Source organism: Pan troglodytes, chromosome 21, assembly GCF_028858775.2.
Source record: "Pan troglodytes isolate AG18354 chromosome 21, NHGRI_mPanTro3-v2.0_pri, whole genome shotgun sequence".
NCBI classification, from domain to species: domain Eukaryota; kingdom Metazoa; phylum Chordata; class Mammalia; order Primates; family Hominidae; genus Pan; species Pan troglodytes.
The window spans coordinates 14,341,267-14,359,156 of record NC_072419.2 but is presented as its reverse complement, the minus strand read 5'-3'; the positions used below and the strand labels follow the sequence as shown (position 1 = coordinate 14,359,156).

General features: G+C 40.0%; 1 long non-coding RNA gene across 1 annotated transcript in view; it reads left to right on the top strand.

Annotated features, from left to right (window-relative positions):
• The first annotated feature begins 12,575 nt into the window (after window positions 1-12,575).
• Window positions 12,576-17,890, top strand: part of LOC129138189 (uncharacterized) — a 135,427-nt gene continuing 130,112 nt past the window's right edge. Inside the window, exon 1 of the long non-coding RNA XR_008541253.2 lies at window positions 12,576-12,896. This is a non-coding gene — a long non-coding RNA (uncharacterized LOC129138189). The remainder of the gene's footprint in view (window positions 12,897-17,890) is intronic.

Below are 17,890 nucleotides of genomic sequence, written 5' to 3'. Positions count from 1 at the left end.
TCTGAGAACTAGGCAAGTGGTATTATGAGATAAGAAGAGGAAACCTCTGGCTAAGAATGTGGATAGATAGGGAGCTTCTAGGCCCAGGCAGGGAGGAATTACACACTTAGGAACTATAAGCCCATTGATATGGTTGTAGGGTTTTGCAGTCTGATGGACAAAAAATGTCAGCTTCTTTTCTTTTGATTTTTAAACACTTTATTAAGATTTAATTCATGGCCAGGCACAGTAGTGCATGCGTGTAATCCCAGCACTTTGGGAGGCCGAAGCTGGCAGATAACTTGAGGTCAGGAGTTCGAGACCAGCATGGCCAACATGGCAAAACCCCGTCTTTACTCAAAAACAAAAATTAGCCGGGTGTGGCTGCAGATGCCTGTAATCCCAGCTACTTGGGAGGCTGAGGCAGGAAAATCATGTGAACCCAGGAGGCGGAGGTTGCAATGAGCCGAGATCGTGTCACTGCACTCCAGCCTGAGTGACTGAGACTCGGTCTCAAAAAAAAAAAAAATAAATAAAATAATATAAGATTTCATTCACATACCATGAAATTCACCAACTTCACATTTATAGTTTGGTGATTTTTAGCACATTCACAGACTTATACTACCATCACCACTATATAATTTTAGAACATTTTAATCATCCCACAAAGAAACTTCGATATCCATTTAGCATCACTATCCATCTTTCCTACACCCACAATCCTCAACTCTAGGCAAACTCTACTCTACTTATGTTTCTATAGATTTGCCTATTCTGGACTTTTCATATAAGTAAAATCATTTAATACAGTTTTTTGTATATTTTTTATGCCTCACTTCTTTTATTTTTCATGTTTTCAATGTTCAACCACATTATAGAATGTATCAGCACTTTATTATTTTTCTTGCTGAATAAAATTGCAATATGTGATCGTATGGATATAACACATTTTATTGACCATTCATCGATTGAAGGACATTTGGGTTGTTTCTACTTTATGGCTATTATGAATAATGCTCGAGATGAATATTTGTGAATACTTTTTTTTTGTGGACATATGTTTTCATTTCCCCTGGGTATACAATTAGGAGTGGAATTACCAGCTCATATGGTAACTCTATGTTTAACCTTTAGAAGGACTGCCAGACTGACTTCAAATAATGTTGGTTGCATCATTTTACACTCCCACCAACAAGGTATGAGGGTTCCAATTTCTCCACATCCTGCCAACACTTGTTATTGTCTGTCATTTTGATTATAGCCATTCTAGTGAGTATGAAGTGGCTTTTCATTGCGGTTTTTATAGGCAATACCAATTGCTGGAAAGGATGTGGAGAAAAAGAAACTCTCTTAAACTGATGGTGGGAATGTAGATTAGTACAAGCACTATGGAGAGCAGGTTGGCAGTTCTTCAAAAAACTAGAAATAGAGCTACCATTTGATCCTGAAATCCCACTGCTGGGTATATACACAAAAGAAAGGAAATCCGTATATCTAAAAGACATCTGCACTTCCATGTTTGTTGCAGTACTGCTCACAATAGCCAAAATTTGGAAGCAACCTAAGTGCCTATCAACAGAAAGATGGATAAAGCACTTGGTGGGAGGGGTGACAGTGGGCACAGCTTCAGCCAACTTAAACGTTCCTGTCTGCCGGCTCTGAAGAGAGAAGCAAATCTCCCAGCACAGCACTTGAGCTCTCCTAAGGGACAGACTGCCTCCTCAAGTGGGTCTCTGACCCCTGTGCCTCCTAACTGGGAGACGCCTCCCAGCAAGGGTCGACAGACATCTCATACAGGAGAGCTCTGGCTGGCATCTGGTGGGTGCCCCTCTGGGACGAAGCTTCCAGAGGAAGGAACAGGCAGCAATGTTTGCTGTTCTGCAGCCTCTGCTGGTAATACCCAGGCAAACAGGGTCTGGAGTGGACCTCTAGCAAACTCCAGCAGACCTGCAGCAGAGGGGCCTAACTGTTAGAAGGAAAACTAACAAGCAGAAAGGAATAGCGTCAACATCAACAAAAAGGACGTAAACACAGAAACCCCATCCGAAGCTCACCAACATCAAAGACCAAAGGTTGTAGAGCTTAAGAGAAAATCAATTAGTCTTTCACCACTAAGTTTTATTTTAGCTGTAGGTTTTTTTCATACATATCTCTTATTAGAATATAAGAATGTATTTTGAAAGCATTTTTATTGTTAATATATGTGAACGTTTCATTAATAATGTTAGATTTTATTGTAGGCTTTTCCTGCATGTACTAATGTTCCAATTTTAATATGGTAAATTGCAATGACTGAATGATGAATGATGAACTCACCTTGCATTCCTGGGATAAACTCCACTAATTGTGATTTGTTATGCTTTTCATATATTACTAAATTTTATTTGTCAATACTTGTTATGAATGTTTGTGTCTATATTCGTGAACAATAAATGTTTATAGCAGTTTTTCCTTGTAATGCTTCTATCTGCTTTTGGTATTAGGATAATGCTGGCCTCATAGGATGATTTCAAAAGCATATCCTCTACTTTCACTTTCTGGAAGAGGATGTATAGATTGGTTTTCTTTCTTTCTTTCTTAAATGCTTGGCAGAATTTGTCAGTAAAACTACATGGACCTAGAGATTTGTGTTTGTTTTCTTTTGTGTACTTTTCTTTTGGATAAATTTGAAACTACAACTCCACCATAGAAAATATACAAATGAAAAGCATGTATATGAAAAGGTGCTCTGCCTCACTAGTTGTCAGAATAATACAAATCAAAACCAAAATGAAAAGCTGCCAGGAAGTTTGAACTTGGCAGAGCCCACCACAGTTCAGCAAAGCCACTGTAGCCAGACTGCCTCTCTAGATTCCTCCTCTCTGGGCAATGCATCTCTGAAAGAAACGCAGCAGCCCCAGTCAGGGGCTTTTAGATAAAACTCCCATCTCCCTGAGACAGAGCACTTGGGGGAAGGGGAGGCTGTGGGTGCAATGTCAGCAGACTTAAACATTTCTGCCTGCCAGCTCTGAAGAGAATGGCAGATCTCCCAGCACAGCACTCAAGCTCTGCCAAGGAACAGACTGCCTCCTCAAGTGGGTCCCTGACCCCCGTGCCTCCTGACTGGGAGACACCTCCCAGCAGGGGTGGAGACACCTCCCAGCAGGGGTAGAGACACCTCATACAGGAGAGCTCTAGCTGGCATCTGGCAGGTGTCCCTCTGGGACAAAGCTTCCAGAAGAAGGAACAGGCAGCAACGTTTGCTGTTCTGAAGCCTCTGCTGGTGATACCCAGGCAAAGGGAGTCTGGAGTGGACCTCCAGCAAACTCCAGCAGAACTGCAGCAGAGGTGCCTAACTGTTAGAAGGAAAACTAACAAACAGAAAGTAATAGCATCAACGTCAACAAAAAGGACATCCCCACAGAAACTCCATACGAAGCTCACCAACATCTAAGACCAAAGGTAGATAAATCCACGAAGATGAGGAAAACCAGTGCAAAAAGGCTGAAAATTCCAAAAACCAGAACACCTCTTCTCCTGCAAAGGATCACAACTCCTTGCCCGCAAGGGAACAAATCTGGATGGAAAATAGTTTGACAAATTGACAGAAGTAGGCCTCAAAAGGTGGGTAATAACAAACTCCTCCTAGCTAAAGGAGCATGTTCTAACCCAATGCAAGGAAGCTAAGAACCTTGAAAAAAGGTTAGATGAGTTGCTAACTAGAATAACCAGTTTAGAGAAGATCACAAATGACGTGATGGAGCTGAAAAACACAGCATGAGAACTTTGTGAAGCATACACAAGTATCAATAGCTGAATTGATCAAGCAGAAGAAAGGATATCAGAGATTGAAGATCAACTTAATGAAATAAAGAATGAAGACAAGATTAGAGAAAAAAAGAACGCAAAGGAACAAACAAAGCCTCCAAGCAATATGAGACTATGTGAAAAGACAAAACCTATGTTTGATTGGTGTACCTGAAAGTGATGAGGAGAATGGAACCGAGTTGGAAAACACTCTTTAGGATATTATCTAGGAGAACTTCCCCAACCTAGCAAGACAGATCAACATTCAAATTCAGAAAATACAGAGAACACCACAAAGATACTCCTTGAGAAAAGCAACCCCAAGACACATAATCGTTGATTCACCAAGGTTGAAATGAAAGAAAAAAATGTTAAGGGCAGCCAGAGAGAAAGGTTGGGTTATCCACAAAGGGAAGCCCATTAGACTAACAGTGGATCTCTCTGCAGAAACCCTACAAGCCAGAAGAGAGTGGGGGCCAATATTCAACATTCTTAAAGCAAAGAATTTTCAACCAAGAATTTTGTATCCAGTCAAACTAAAGTTCATAAGCGAAGGAGAAATAAACTCCTTTAAAGACAAGCAAATGCTGAGAGATTTTGTCTCCATCAGGCCTGCCTTACAAGAGCTCCTGAAGGAAGTAGTAAGTATGAAAAGGAAAAACCATTACCAGCCACTACAAAAACATACCAAATTTGTAAACCTCATCGACACTATGAAGAAACTGCATCAACTAACAGGCAAAATAAACAGCTAGCATCATAATGACAGAATCAAATTCACACATAACAATATTAACCCTAAATGTAAATGGGTTAAATGCCCCAATTAAATGACACAGACTGGTAAATTTCATAAAGAGTCAAGACCCATCACTGTGCTGTATTCAGGAGACCATCTCACCTGCAAAGACACACATAGGCTCAAAATAAAGGGATGAAGGGTGGTTCATGCCTGTAATCCCAGCACTTTGGGAGGTTGAGGTGGGCAGATCACGAGGTCAAGAGATCCAGACCATCCTGGCTAACATGGTGAAACCCCGTTTCTACTAAAAAACAGAAAAAATTAGCCAGGCATGGTGGCGGGCGCCTGTAGTCCCAGCTACTCAGGAGGCTGAGGCAGGAGAATGGTATGAACCTGGGAGGTGGAGCTTGCAGTGAGCCGAGATCATGCCACTGCACTCCAACCTGGGCAACACAGTGAGACTTCATCTCCAAACAAAAAAAAAAAAAAAAAAAAAAGGATGGAGGAATATTTACTAAGCAAATGGAAAGAAAAAAAAAATCAGGTGTTGCAATCCTGGTCTCTAATAAAACAGACTTTAAACCAACAAAGATAAAAAGAGACAAAGAAGGACATTATGTACTGGTAAAGGGATCAATGCAACAAGAAGAGATAGCTATCCTAAATATATATGCCCTCAATACAGGAGCATCCAGATTCATAAAGCAAATTCTTAGAGACCTACAAAGAGACTTAGATTCCCACACGATAATAATGGGAGACTTTAACACCCCACTGTCAATATTAGACAGATAAATGAGACAGAAAATTAAGGATATTCAGGACTTCAACTCAGCTATAGACCAAGCAGACCTAATAGACATCTACAGAACTCTCCCCACCAAGTCAACAGAATATACATTCTTCTCAGCACCATGTTGCACTTATTTTTAAATTGACCACATGATTGGAAAGAAAACACTCCTCAGCAAATGCAAAAGAATGGAAACCGTAACAAACAGTCTCTCAGACCACAGTGCAATCAAATTACAACTCAGAATTAAAAAACTCACAGCACAACTACAGGGAAACGGAACAAACTGCTCCTGAATGACTACTGGGTAAATAATGAAATTAAGGAAGAAATAAAGAAGTTCTTTGAAACCAATGAGAACAAAGATACAATGTATCAGAATTTCTGGGACACAGCTAAAGCAGTGTTTAGAGGGAAATTTATAGCACTAAATGCCCACAGGAGAAAGCAGGAAAGATCTAAAATTGACACCCTAACATCACAATTAAAATAACTAGAGAAGCAAGAGCAAACAAATTCAACAGCTAGCAGAAGACAAGAAATAACTAAGATCATAGTGGAACTGAAGGAGAGACGTGAAAAACCCTTCAAAAAAAATCAATGAATCCTGGAGCTGGTTTTTTGAAAAGATTAACAAAATAGACCACTAACCAGACTAATAAAAAAGAAAAGAGAGAAGAATCTAATAGACACAATAAAAAATGATAAAGGGGCTATCACCACTGATCCCACAGAAATACAAACTACCGTCAGAGAATACATAAGCACCTATATGCAAATAAACTAGAAAATCTAGAAGAAATAGATAAATTCCTGGAAATATACACACTCCCAAGACTAAATCAGGAAGAAGTCAAATCCCTGAATAGAACAATAACAAGTTCTGAAATTGAGGCAGTAATTAATAGCCTACCAACCAAAAAAAATAAAAATAAAAAAGCCCAGGACCAGACAGATTCACAGCTAGATTCTACCAGAGGTACAAAGAGGAGCTGGTACCATTCCTTCTAAAACTATTCCAAACAACAGAAAAAGAGGTACTCCTCCCTAACTCATTTTATGAGGCCAGCATCATCCTGATACCAAAATCTGGCAAAGACACAACAAAAACAGAAAATTTCAGGTCAATATCCTTGATGAACATTGATGCCAAAATCCTCAACAAAATACTGGCAAACCAAATCCAGCAACATATCAAAAAGCTGATCCACCTGGATCAAGTCAGCTTCATCCCTGGGATGCAAGGCTGGTTCAACATATGCAAATCAATAAACATAATCCATCATATAAACAGAACCAATGACAAAAACCACATGATTATCTCAATAGATGCAGAAGAGGCCTTCAATAAAATTCAACACCCCTGCATGCTAAAAACTCTCAAAAAACTAGGTATTCATGGAACGTATCTCAAAATAATAGGAGCTATTTATGACAAACCCACAGCCAATATCATACTGAATGGGCAAAAGCTGGAAGCATTCCCTTTGAAAACCAGCACAAGACAAGGATGCCGTCTCTCACCACTCCTATTCAACGTAGTCTTGGAAGTTCTGGCCAGGGAAATCAGGAAAGAGAAAGAAATAAAAGATATTCAAATAAGAAGAGAGGAAGTCAAGTTGTCTCTGTTTGCAGATGACATGATTGTATATTTAGAAAACCCCATCGTCTCAGGCCAGAATCTCCTTAAGCTAATAAGCAACTTCAGCAAAGTCTCAGGATACAAAATCAATGCGCAAAAATCATAAGCATTCCTATACACCAATGACAGGCAAAAAGCCAAATCATGAGTGAACTCCCATTCACAATTGCTACAAAGAGAATAAGATACCTAGGAATACAACTTACAAGGGATGTGAAGGACCTCTTTAAGGAGAACTACAAACTACTGCTCAAGGAAATAAGAGAGGACACAAACAAATGGAAAAACATTCCATGCTCATGGGTAGGAACAATCAATATCGTAAAAATGGCCATACTGCCCAAAGTAATTTACAGATTCAATGCTATCCCTATCAAGCTACCATTGACTTTCTTCACATAATTAGAAAAAACTGCTTTAAATTTCATATGGAGCCAAAAAAGAGCCCATATAGCCAAGATAATCCTAAGCAAAGAGAACAAAGCTGGAGGCATCACACTACCTGACTTCAAACTATATTACAAGGCTACAGTAACCAAAACAACATGGTACTGGTACTAAAACAGATATATAGACCAATGGAAAAGAACAGAGGCCTCAGAAATAATGCCACACATCTACAACCATCTGATCTTTGGCAAGCCTGAGAAAAACAAGCAATGGGTAAAGGATTCCCTAGTTAATAAGTGGTGTTGGGAAAACTGGCAGCCATATGCAGAAACTGGACCCCTTCCTTACACCTTATACAAAAATTAACTCAAGATGGATTAAAGACTTAAATGTAAGACCTAAAACCATAAAAACCCTAGAAGAAAACCTAGGCAATACCATTTAGGACATAGGCATGGGCAAAGACCTCATGACTAAAACACCAAAAGCAATGGCATCAAACGCCAAAATTGACAAATGGGATCTAATTAAACTAAAGAGCTTCTGCACAGCAAAAGGAACTATCATCAGAGTGAACAGGCAACCTACAGAATGGGAGAGAATTTTTGCTATCTATCCATCTGACAATGGGCTAATATCCAGAATCTACAAAGAACTTAAACAAATTTACAAGAAAAAAAAGCAAACAACCCCATCAAAAATGGGCAAAGTATATGAACAGACACTTCTCAAAAGAAGACATTTATGTGGTTAACAAATATATGAAAAAAGCTCATCATCACTGGTCATTAGAGAAATGCAAATCAAAACCACAATGAGATACAATCTCAGGCCAGTTAGGATGGCAATCATTAAAAAGTCAGGAAACAACAGATGCTGGAGAGGATGTGAAGAAATAGGAAAGCTTTTACACTGTTGGTGGGAGTGTAAATTAGTTCAACCATTGTAGAAGACAGTGTGGCAATTCCTCAAGCATCTAGGATTAGAAATATCATTTGACCCAGCAATCCCATTACTGGGTATATACCCAAAGGATTATAAATCATTCTACTATAAAGACACATGCACACCTATGTTTATTGCAGCACTGTTCACAATAGCAAAGACTTGGAACCAACCCAAATGCCCATCAATGATAGACTGGATAAAGAAAATGTGGCACACATACACCATGGAATAATATGCAGCCATAAAAAAGGATGAGGTGATGTCCTTTGCAGGGACATGGATGAAGTTGGAAACGATCATTCTCCACAAAGGAACACAGGAACAGAAAACCAAACACAGCATATTCTCACTCATAAGTGGGAGTTGAACAATGAAAACACGTGGACACAGGGAGAGGAACATCACACACCAGGGCCTGCTGCCAAGTCTGTCCCACAGACTCTGGCCAAGCAACAGATGACAGTAGTACTCAGACACAGGTGACTGTGAAAAAGCGGGCTAGGGGACTGCCGGCACTAGGGACCGAAGACAGTCAGCAGTCCCCTTAAGCCAGCAATGTTCACCTTTATTTAGTATAGATTTAATGACAAAGGCTTGGAACAAACACAATTTGTGGGTAATTAACACTGTTGACCCCCTGAGTAGAGAGCAGTCTTGCATGCAAATGATCAAAGTTTGGTTTCTGAAGACAGGAGTAAACAAATTTATCCAGATCAGTTCCTTTACATTCCCTTGTTACATTCCTAGCCTTTGCTCTCAGGCTCCAGATAAGAGAATTTGGCTGCCTTCAGCCATAAGTTCCTTCCGAAGCTTTTGCAAAACCTCCCGGCCTTCCAAGAAGGTTTGCATGTTTCCTGTAATTTCTCCCACCACTCTAACCGATCTCCTTCAGGGACCTGTTCATGGGTGGGGAGCTAGGGGAGGGATAATATTAGGAGAAATACCTAATGTAGATGATGAATTGATGGGTGCAGCAAACCAACATGGCACGTGTACACCTATGTAACAAGCCTGCACATTCTGCACATGTATCCCAGAACTTAAAGTATAAAAATAATAATAATAGTAAATGAGATCCTGTCATTTGCAATAACATGGATGGAACTAGAGCTCATTATGGTAAGTGAAATAAGCCAGGCACAGAAAGACGAACATCACATGTTCTCACTTATTTGTGGGATCTAAAAATCAAAATAATTGAACTAATGAAGATGGAGAGCAGAGAGATGGTTACCAGAGACTGGGAAAAGCAGAGAGAGGTTGGGGTTTGGGGAAGGAGATGGGGATGGTTAATCAGGTACAAAAAAATCATTAGAAAGAATGAATAAGACCTAGTATTTGATAGCACAATAGAGTGACTATAGTCAACTATAATTTATTTGTACATTTAAAAATAACTAACAGTATAGTTGCATTGTTTGTAACACACAAGATAAATACTTCAGGGAATTGATACCCCATTTTACATGATGTGATTATTACACATTGCATGGCTGTATGAAAACATCTCATGTTCCCCATAAATATATACGCCCACAATGTACCCATAAAAATAAAAACAAAAGTTTAAAAAGTTTTTTAAGTTATATTTTATTTTTGATTAGCATATAAAAATTGTACATAATTATGGGGGCAATGTGATGTTCTGATATATGTATATATTGGATAATAATCAAATCGGGGTAACTCATTGTGGTTTTGATTTGTGTTTCCCTAATGAGTAATGTTTTCATGTGCTTATTGGCCGTTTGTATGCCTTCTTTGAAGAAATGCCAGGCACATCTTTTGTGTTTTTATTATTGAGTTGTCATAGATTCTGTATATTCCGAGTACAAGTTCTTTATTATCTATGTGATTTGCCTTGATGAAGTATGATTTATCTGTTTTTGTTCCTTTTTTTTCCTTGTGCTTATGGTGTTATATCTAAGTCTTTTTGATTAACAATGTCAAAAAGTTTTACTTCTATATTTTCTTCTACGGGTCTCATAGTTTTAGCTCTTATCTTTAGTTCTAGGATCTATTTTTTGCTAACTTCTATTCACGAATTTTCTTCTGTACCCCTATCAAAAAATCAATTGACCACAAATGTAAGGATTTTATTTCTGGACTCTGAATACTAGTCCATTGGTTGATATGTTTATTTTTATGCCAATATCATGCCATCTTATTTTTGTAGTTTTGTACTAAGTTTAGAATCAGGAACTCTCACATTTTTCTTCTTTTCAAGACTGCTTTGACTATGCTGGGATCTTTGTATTTTCATATGAATTTGAGGATCCAGTTTTCAATTTCTGATGGAAAGGCATCTAGATTTTATTTGCATTAAGCTTATAGATCTGCTGTATTTTCTTATATAAGTACCTTCTATATGTCAGTGAATCCCAAATCTCAACACTTAATCCGTATATATCTTAGGAATTCTAGACCTGTTTATATGACTGCCTACTTGGCTGTGTTTGAAGCATCTCAAACTTACCATGCTTCACTCTTGCTGTTTTTCCTCATTACCTGGACCTCCTCTAGCTTTCTCCCTCCCAGTCAATGGCACTCCTATTTACCTAGTGGATTATACCTGTGTATTAGAGCAAATTCCCTTGGCTGTAGATGATTTAGACATAAAAAGCTTCATTTTTCTCATGGAAATAAAGGCTAAAGGTATGCAGGCCTGGGATGACATGGTCCAAGTTGACTACTAAAGTTACAATTTCACATTTTATTTCTAGATAGAAGGGTTTAGAAAAAAAAGAATAAGGTCTTGATGTCATCCTTTAAAGGAAACATGTCAGAAGGCCCCAACACTTCCACTTATATTTTACTGGTCAGTCGTCAGCAAGATGCACGACCATATATAGCTGAAAGTGAGACAGAAACACATAGATCTTATCTGGATCTCCTGGCACATCAAATAAATTTCAGGTTCTATTGTTAAGAAGAAAGGGAGAAGGTGAATATTGGGACAAGAAACTAGAGGACTCTACCACTGCTTACATTTTTACAATCAACCTGTAAAAATCTTTTCCTTTTTTTCCCTTTTCATCCAAACTGTCAACAAATCGTGTTTAGTTTACTTTTCAATACTGTATTAAATCAGTTCACCTTTGCTCTCTAATGCCCTTACATTCAAGCTATCATCATATTTGCTGGCGGCAACAACTGGTTATCTATTTCTGCTCTTTGCCCCCTATATTCCCCAAATATCTATCACAGCAACATGTTACAAAATGTAAATCTGATAACGTTGTTTTGTAGCTTTAGACTTCCCTGTGGTTCTCATTGCTCTTAGCATCTTTGGAGTTACCTAAGAGTCCTTTCATGGATTGGACCCTACCTGTATCTCCAGGCTTAACTCATACTGAGAGGTGACAGCGTGCTGGCAGTCCTCACAGCCGTCGCTCGCTCTCGGCGCCTCCTCTGCCTGGGCTCCCACTTTGGCGGCACTTGAGGAGCCCTTCAGCCCGCCGCTGCACTTGTGGAAGCCCCTTTCTGGGCTGGCCAAGGCCGGAGCCGGCTCCCTCAGCTTGCGGGGAGGTGTGGAGGAAAAGGCGCGGGCGGGAACCAGGGCTGCGCGCGGTGCTTGCCGGTCAGCGCGAGTTCCGGGTGGGCGTGGCCTCCGCGGACGCCGCGCTCGGAGCGGCCGGCGGCCCCGCCGGCCCGGGCGGTGAGGGGCTTAGCACCTGGGCCAGCAGCTGCTGTGCTCAATTTCTCCCCGGACCTTAGCTGCCTTCCCGTGGGGCAGGGCTCGGGACCTGCAGCCCGCCATACCTGAGCCTTCCCCCGCCCCTCCGTGGGCTCCTGTGCGGCCTGAGCCTCCCCGACGAGCGCCACCCCCTGCTCCACGCACCCAGTCCCATCGACCACCCAAGGGCTGAGGAGTGCGGGCGCACAGCCTGGGACTGGCAGGCAGCTCGACCTGCAGCTCTCCTGCGGGATCCACTGGGGGAAGCCAGCTGGGCTCCTGAGTCTGGTGGGGACGTAGAGAACCTTTATGTCTAGCTCAGGGATTGTAAATACACCAATGGGCACTCTGTATCTAGCTCAAGGTTTGTAAACACCCCAGTCAGCACCCTGTGTCTAGCTCAGGGTTTGTGAACGCACCAATTGACACTCTGTATCTAGCTACTCTGGTAGGGACTTGGAGAACCTTCCTGTCCACACTCTGTATCTAGCTAAGCTAGTGGGGATGTGGAGAACCTTTGTGCCTAGCTCAGGGAATTTTGTAAACGCACCAATCAGCACCACCAAAACAGACCACTGGGCTCTCTGTGAAATGGACCAATCAGCAGGATGTGGGTGGGGCCAATAAGAGAATAAAAGCAGCCTGCCCGAGCCAGCAGTGGCAACCCGCTCGGGTCCCCTTCCACAGTGTGGGAACTTTGTTCTTTCGCTCTTTGCAATAATTCCTGCTGCTGCTCACGCTTTGGGTCCACACTGCGTTTATGAGCTGTAACACCGCGAAGGTCTGCAGCTTTACTCCTGCCTGAGCCAGCTAGACCACGAACCCGCCAGAAGGAAGAAACTCCGAACACATCCGAACATCAGAAGGAACAAACTCCAGACGCGCCACCTTAAGAGCTGTAACACTCACCGCGAGGGGTCGCAGCTTCATTCTTGAAGTAAGTGAGACCAAGAACCCACCAATTCAGGACACAATACCACATACTGTTCACATTCTCTGATTCAGCCACGTGGACTTTTCTCAGTTCCTCACACACATTGTGCTCCCTGCTACAGGGTCCTTGCACATACCATTGCTTCTGTTAGAATGCATTTTCCTCCTCTGCCTGACTACTTAAAATTTATGCCTTTTATCTTTCTACTCACTCTTATGAGGTCAAATTCTGCTATTATGAGCTCCCGCAGCTTCTCTCCTATGAAATATATAGCACTGTGGTCATTTTACATTTACATGATGATTTTCTATTTGTTCCTCAGTAAGCTCCCTGGAGGCAGACTTGATGTCTTTATGTGCTCTGTTCTTAAAATAACATTTGATATTTGGTATAATCAATAAATATTGGTTCAATGAATGAATGAAATGAATTGAAGAGATCATGGGGAAAAGAGAATCAATTTTTTAGTTTCAAAAATATAAAACTAGGGCTAATATATTGATGATATAAAAAGTAACTTTGTTGAAAGCAAAAGAACATTATTATACATAGAAATGCTCTACAACTTAAAAAAAAATTTGTTCCATGACGAGCTCTCAGGAGATCCTGAGAACATGTGTCTACCCTGTGTCTTGATAGCGGTAACTTATCTTGTGAATTCATTCATTCACCAAATAGTTGTTGAGAATCTAATGCACCCCCTGTCACTTGCTAGTCGTATGAACTTGGTAAGGCAGTAAGTTTTCGGGTTCAATTTCCTCATTTCCTTATACAATAATAATTGATTTCCCAGGACTCTTTTCAGACAGTTTGCTAAAGTCTACACCTGATATTTTTGTTTCATGACTCTCCTCATCTATTCATTAATTTACTGGTAATAAAAGATTTGCCTTTGAGGTTTATATCTCTCTGACTTAGACAGTTATGCATGGGTGGATTCTTTCTTCATATGGGTAATTTGCTGCCACCCTAATGAGCTCTGCTAGGTGTTTGATAAAATATAGCATTGAACAAATTGGAGTTGGTTTCTGATATCATGAAAGACATAGTGTAGTGGGAATGGAGGAAGATGTAAAAGAATCACAAAATAATTAAATGCTAAATTGGAACAGGCATTGTGAGGGTCAAGTTAGGGAATACGCTGTGAACGTGTAGGAGACTAGTTTAGGTGTGGATCTGAGGTAATTTCTCCAGGAAAGTAATTTTCTAACAAAGATTTGGAGGATAAATAAAGAGTTGGACAAACAAAGAATGAGAGAAAACACACTCTGGGCAGGACTGTGAAGATTCCCAGGTAAATGAAAGCCTGTGGTGACTTTCCAGAAGATCAGGGAGGCTGCCACGAGCTGAGACTACTAAGAATATTTACTATGTCTCACCTCAGTCCCACTTTTCATGTGACATACTTTCCAGATTCCATTCAATTGGATTCCTTCAATGTTCCTTCTAAACAGGCCCCAAGGATTTGATACAGTTCCTCTGCAGTGCTATGATAAATGCAAAAAACATTGGAACATTGTCTTAGTTCAGGTTCCTATAACAAAGTGCCATAGACCATGTGGCTTATAAACAACAGAAATTTATTTCTCACAGTTCTGGAGTTCTTAGAAGCCCAAGATCTGGATGGCAGCATGGTCAAGTTTTGGCGAGGGCCCCCTTGCAAGTTGCAAACTGACTACTTCCTGTTATAGTCCCACATAGTGGAAAGAGAATGAGAGAGCTCTTTGGGGTCTCTCTCATAAGGGCACCCATCCCATTAATGAGGGCTCTACCCTCATGACATAATCACCCCCCAAGTGCCCCACCTTCTAATACCATCACATTGATAATTAGGATTTCAGCATGTGAATTTTGTGGGGACAAAAACATTCAGTCCATTGCAGGCATTTTTCCTTTTTGCCTAGGAAAGTTAAATTTCCGTTAATGTAATCTGAGTGAACATTTGCATTTTTAACAACTTCACCACTGTTGTGCTTGTAGCCAATTAAGTCCTCAGAGTCTTTATCAAGTAAATGAATGTTAGGGCAGTTATGTACTTTGAATTAACGTTTGAGCCTAATATAATTTTAAACATATCATTGCTAGTTTCAAGTTTTTGTTATTTGTTGTAGTATTTTGTTCTTGAGATAATTCTTAACCTATTGCATTCTGCTTTGTTCATCACTGATATCAATAGATACTGCATACTTGGTACATATTAAGCCTAATTACATACATTTTGTTCCGGAGAAATAATATACATGGTGAAAAGTAAGCAATAAAATGATGGCAAGTATGTTAATGGAAAGAAAGCATCTGCTATGTGTAACTTTCTAAGTCAGGTGTGATTGTAATGTCAAAGACAGGCCTTTATTTCCAGGGAATTAATGAACAGATAAAGAGGGCCATGAAACAAAAAATAGAAAAACAAAATGATGTGGTGATTTTTTGTCAAAGCAATGACAACAGATGGGCTGAAAACTTTCTTGAGGGATCAGTCATCTTCATTTGAAGTGTTTCATGGTTATTTGAAAGCCAAAACTAACCTGACTGGAGTATTGTATGTAAGAGAGTGTATGTGTGTATTTCTTCAAACAAAAGAAGAGAGTTAAAGACTTATATCCAGAGTTTTTCATAGTTAAGTGTTTAAACAGTGAAGTGTTTCTAGGGAGTCTAGGTGCACCATGCTTCATACTTGGAGAATTCTCACCAAGATGATTTGTGAGCCAGTGTAGTGTTCACATGTAACACTGGAAAGATCAACATCCACGAGCTTATTTGCAGTCTGGACAATGTTAGGCGCTTGTCACAATCTTGGCCCCAAATGTGATTTCTGGGAGGCACATTTTTAGGAGACATCATTGAGTTTTTCCAGTGTCCATGGACCAATGTCTGCACCACAGAATCAGAGCCTGGAAGATCCCTGTTTCAACTAGTGAATCCAGTTTTTCCACTGCACAGTGAGGCTACATCTAACTGGTAAACCAAAGACAGATGAGAACCATGCCTTTTCTGAGAAATCTCTGGAGCATATTTCACAAACTCAACTGGCCATTCATTCTTGTGTCAAGTGAGTCCTGCTTGTTAAGAAATTTTTCCTTGTGCTTAACCTCTGAAAGTCTGCGACTAAGCGAGCTTTCACTATTTTGTCAAGTGGAGATGAGAAAAAATTTGGAAACCATATAATCAGGGCCATTAAGTCCCTTTCACCTTTGTCCCCTCTGGTTTACAAAATAAGTTCAGGTTCTTTCACTTTCTCTGATTGTCATATATCTATGTTTATCGTTTCTTGGTGGTCTGGAACATTCTCACATTTTTTGCTTACACCTGGGAAACTTGTTTCCTTTACTCACAGGCTAATGTTCTTTCTTGTTCATCTCAATTAGTTCCCCTTTACATCTCTAGTGCACCTAGCATTTCTAGAATACAAAATTTAGAAAAGTAAGTGTTTATAGTAATATTGTTATTTGGCAGAAAATGACAGTTCTTAGGAGAAAAGTAAATTGTTTTACTATTTTAAAGCCTTGAGAGTGAGAATCAAAACTGTGATGGGATTCTCATCCCTCTGAGGCAAGTATGTTCTACACTATCTGTCATTCTCTAGGCAGGAGTATGAACCAAGGTGAGTTTGTAGATTTTCCCGGTCTTGGTTTAGGGTTTTTGGTGATGCAAACACTAATCAGGTTCACTTCCCCACTCTCCCATCCTTGTGATTGTTTTTGACCAATAGAATGCAGCAGTATTAATAGTGTGGAACTTTCAAGTCTATGACTCACTCAAGAGATCTTGTGCTATTCCACTATTCCCCTTGGGAACCTGCCTAGTTGCCATGTAAATAAGCTCAGATGAGCCTGCTAAGAAATAAGATGCATGGTGGAAGATATCCCAGTTGTCCCATCAGAAGAAGGACTTTTAGAAGAAGGTAAGTGAGAAAAGTCAGAGATGGCAGGGGAAGAAGCTAAGCAAATGTTATCATAGCTAGACATTAGTTTCAGCCTGATCCAATGGGGAACACTAGACCATGAATTGCACCATAGAGTTGGTTCCACTTTGAGGCAGGTTGAATACACCCATGCATCTGCCCTTGCATGTATGTCTCTGTGTAGTGTATATGTGTGCTTGGCTCCCCAAGCATTAGCAAAGAGCAATTCTTTTGAGAAGAGGGAAACTGTGGGACACATCTGAGGGAGGGATACATTGGTCCAGTGAAGGGAACTTGGCAGGGCACCTTTAGCTTTTCTTGAAGTTTACTTGGGAAGAAGTAAAACACAGACTTTTCTTGTCCAGGAACTCACAAGGTGAAGAAAGTCAGCTGCAACCCCGCAGTCTATGGTAAAATAAAAAACAGTTGACTCAATATATATATTGAGCAATGAGAATATATATATCAGGGAAAAGTTGTATGATAGAAAATACATATCTGTATACACACATATATAATATGCAATTTTCCCTTTGTATCAAGGTGGGATTGGTTTCATGACCTCCTGTGAATGCTCAAGTTCCTGGAGGGGCAACTGTATATATGCACACACAAAAACATATATACATGTACATGACAATATATAAGTACCACTTCCACAGGCAAATACACAGAAGCACACATATCCCGATATATACAGAATAAGTCTGAAATACATCAAATATAAACTGTGATTATCAAAACCTTTTGGGATTAAATATATTTTTGTTTTCTTTATGATTTTCTTCATTTTCAAACTTTCTTAGCTGAGCACGTATAGATTTAATAATTACAAAGAAACAGAAAAATGTTGGAGAATGTAATGTAGATCCCAAGTATGCAAAGCATCATAAAATTTTAAAGCCTTTTATATACATTATGACATGCATTGCTGTGTTGGAGTCACAAGACCCCTTAGTAGATAGTGAGATAAAAACGTTGTTTTAGAAGTCTTCTTCCTGTGAAATCTCTGTGAATATGTCTTTGACTTCTGGAAGGGGCCAGTTTCAATTAGAGGCCATTCTGGTGACCATAGTGAGTGACCTTGCACGTAGCT